The 3734-nt window shown below is 43.5% G+C and overlaps 1 non-coding gene across 1 annotated transcript; it reads right to left on the reverse strand.

The window, feature by feature from the left end:
* Positions 1 to 3363: 3363 nt before the first annotated feature.
* trnan-guu (transfer RNA asparagine (anticodon GUU)) lies at positions 3364 to 3437 on the reverse strand. The gene has a single exon. It is a non-coding gene; the product is annotated as a tRNA-Asn (tRNA).
* Positions 3438 to 3734: the final 297 nt, after the last annotated feature.

Below are 3734 nucleotides of genomic sequence, written 5' to 3' on the forward strand. Positions count from 1 at the left end.
GAAAGGTTACTTTTTTTTTTATTAAGTGAGCTACACATAAAATTATACTTAAGGAAAACTGGTTCATGTTTGCTACCAGGGAGCACGTACCTGGGGTCAATTAAATTGATAAGCCTCTTGAAACCTTCCTTTTTGACTTTGCTAATTGGTAGCATGTCCTTAGTAATGCAATGCATAATAGCATTTGTGATGTCTTTGTCTTTTCAATGTTTGCTTGTAGGGCATAAACGCTGTCAGTGTTGACTGCTTCGGGCAAACATCCCTAGATTGGCTGGTGCTTGAAAAGCATTTATCAATACCGTGCTGCAAACTCAAACATCCCTAGATTGGCTGGTGCTTGAGGGGCGTTTATCAATACCGTGGTGCAAACTCAAACTTCCTGCATGTTCCAAAGAGTGAACTTGCTTCACGGCTAGGACATCAGGGTTGTCGGAGTGTGCTAAAGCAGTGAATAAAGCAAACTTAGGGGGGAGGCTTCTGATGTTACCATGCATAAACCCAAGGCTTTTACAGTTACGGAAGTCAACAAATGAGAGCGCCTGGGGACACACAGGGCCTGGGTTAACCTCTACATCACCAGAGGAACAGAGGAGGAGTAGGAATGTTGAGCAGGACTAGGGGCTCCGCAGTAAAATAAAACAATGAGAGCTACCCTAAACAAAAGTATACAAGGCATATTGACATTAGAGAGAAGCATAAAGCAACCACAGGTGTTGATTGGGAGAGCTAAGACAACAACAGGTAAACAGCTAAGACAACAACAACGGGTAAATGGCAATGAATGGTCAGAGGGTCAGTTAGCTACACACAGGACCTGAGTTCGAGGCTGGGGCTGACAGATAAACAAAATGGGTAATTACGGGTAATGGAGTGGCCAATGGCTAGGGTGTTCAATTTGTCAGAGCTAATGGTGGGAGGCTTCGGTGTCTCAGACCCCGTAACAGGTGAAGGAGAGACCAGAGAAGACTTGGCCTCTGACTCCGACTCATTGCTTAATGGGGAGAACCGGTTGAAAGTTTCTGTCGGCTGAATGAGCGACACCGGTTGACAGACAGTGACACATTCAATACTGCCTTGCACACTCTTGCCTGAATCTAGCAGATCTAGGGCAGGGTTTCCCTAATTCAGTCCCAAGAAAAAACATTAAGAAATGTTTTGTAACAGTGTAGGTGGAATGAATACACCCCTGATCACCCGCACACACAGTTCACTTTCATAGCAGCCACATACAGAATCATCACTTTGCTCGTTGTATAATTCCTTCTCGCATCTACACGCTCTCCTCCTCTCACCCTTTCCCTTCACTTGTGGACAAAAACCCCTCCAAGCCAAACCTTCATGCCATAACCACTAACCGCTACACAGCCTACATCATTGTCACCATTAGCTAACATCAGTCAACAAACTAGAGCTAACACGTTAGTAAATCTATATGTACAATCAGGCAGTACATAATACGCAGGCAGTTTATCAGTTTCACCCGGTGGGCCCCGGTGCCAATAAATGTATAAAACCAAAAACATGTCAATGGTCCTCCCCTTCCTCCCCTGAGGATCCTCCACTGATCCCTACAGCTGTAATGCCAACCGCAACCCTAACTCTAACCCTAGCTTCATGTCCACACCCCGGCTCAACCCTAACATGCCACACCACTCGTGTCATGTGCGCGATCGTTGCAAAATAAATGTACACATACATGTTATTCAATCATTGCACCCACACTGCTCTCACGCATCTATGTAGCCAGGCGCTAAAATAGAACTTGGTTCTATTTCTGATGCTTGACGTGCTGCAAGTCCCGCCTCTCCCGTCTCCTCATTGGTTTAGGAACATAGACCCACGTGGGTGATTGAACGATGAACTGAGGTCCACACTCCAGCCCAGCTGGTAGTGGTAATGTACCTTAAAGTTGGTTGCCAACCTCCATATGAAGTCCAAAGAAGAAGAAGATGAAGGAGGAGAAATTATTAGAAACAAACTCGGTTTACCCGTTTATCTGTGGATTAATTGTCAGTGTAGAGGACCTTGTGCATTTCAGATAAAATAACAACCCAATGTTTATATCCCAATACAAATTAGCTGGCAACAGCAAGCTAGCCAAATTGTCATAAATGTTCAATGCTTTTCAACCTGTCCCCAAATTAATATAGTTGGTTCAGAATTTGTTTTGATATTTCAACCTGCATGTGCTGATCGCGTCTGGTGTGGGTGGACAAAATCAACATGTGCACGCTTACGTACTCATGCGAGCAGTCTGGTCAGCATATAACCGACACAGTTTTCCTTTATCTGGTCTAGTACACATCCACACTATACAGCACCTCACCATCAGCCATAGAGGAACAGAATATTATCAGTCATCACAGAACCCTCCAGGACATCACCAAGATTCACAGCTGTGAATTACAGAGCAGCAGCCCTTATAGCTTGTGGAGCTGGCTATTGTTTAATGATATGTAAAAATAGCAAAGCTTAATTTAGGGTTCTACTATTCAATCTGTAGTGCTGAAGTTCAGCATTACAGCGTGGTTGAAATCTAAAGGCAATGTTTCAACGTTGGTGGAAACTGCATTCACGGTAAATCCCATCGGAAATTATTTTCATTTACATTTCTATCGCACAATCTGTAACGCTTCATCGATACAGATGTAATATAGCTCTTAATTACACTCCGTGCACACAGCATTCACCCCTAATACCCCGCCCACGTTCCCCTTCTCCCATAAAAAATAAGTGCTGAAATGGGCTGGGTGGCCTAACGCCTGTAGGGTTGTTTTTTTTTGTGGAGGACGCGGGTTTTGCTGAGGCTGATGAGCTTCAATGACACAAATATTACAGCAAATATAGTCATATAGACAGTAACACGTGTCCCACTATATTCTCACATGGGAAATAGCACTTACACCAGCATATATCATTACTTCTCCGCTATTTGTCAATGATAGTGTCTTCCCGCCTTTCGATCTCCTGGCGATGTTCTTATCAAGCGGTTGAATAACTGCATTCTAATGAGTTGAGTTGTTTGGTTTCCAGACCCTTTTTGATAGCCTTTATGTTAAACATGTGGAAGCTGCTTTCGATGTACAATACCATGAATCGGAAGCACAGAAAAAATATATATACAAAAATGCTATTGCTATTAATGAATTATATTAATTTTTCATTCCTATGTTCTAACATAGTTTCTCTTTATTCATTACTGTAAAATGGTCACTGGCAGGTTCCATCTCCAAAGTGAAAGTGTTTATGAGTATCTACGTCATGCAGTGGACGCGCAGTCATATGGTTCTGAAAGCATGACTCCATTCATTACATTCCGCAAATAGTCTGTAAATCAATCGTCGTGTGATAAGAAAAACTTTCCGTCCCTGGGTGGGCTCGAACCACCAACCTTTAGATTAACAGTCTAACGCGCTAGCCGATTGCGCCACAGAGACGACTGAGACGAAACTAGACGCGACGCGATAGAAGGAAGTACTGTGTGTGGTGCTGAAATCATTCGCTGCCCGGTTCTCACTTTATACAGAGCCTGAGCGCTGCATCTTTTTTTAGTGGGTCAACACTCCTAGTCCTAGAACGCTATTGTATATGTATGCAGGCGTGTGTAGTGAATGAAGTGTGTTAGTGCTGCCATGGAACAAAACCCTGCACATAACAACCCGCTGAGGATTGTTCGTGACTAAAGCTATCTCTTCCTGGGTAGGTTCAAACCATCAACCTTCAGATTAATAATC

Source organism: Oncorhynchus masou, chromosome 10 (assembly GCF_036934945.1).
Source record: "Oncorhynchus masou masou isolate Uvic2021 chromosome 10, UVic_Omas_1.1, whole genome shotgun sequence".
NCBI classification, from domain to species: domain Eukaryota; kingdom Metazoa; phylum Chordata; class Actinopteri; order Salmoniformes; family Salmonidae; genus Oncorhynchus; species Oncorhynchus masou.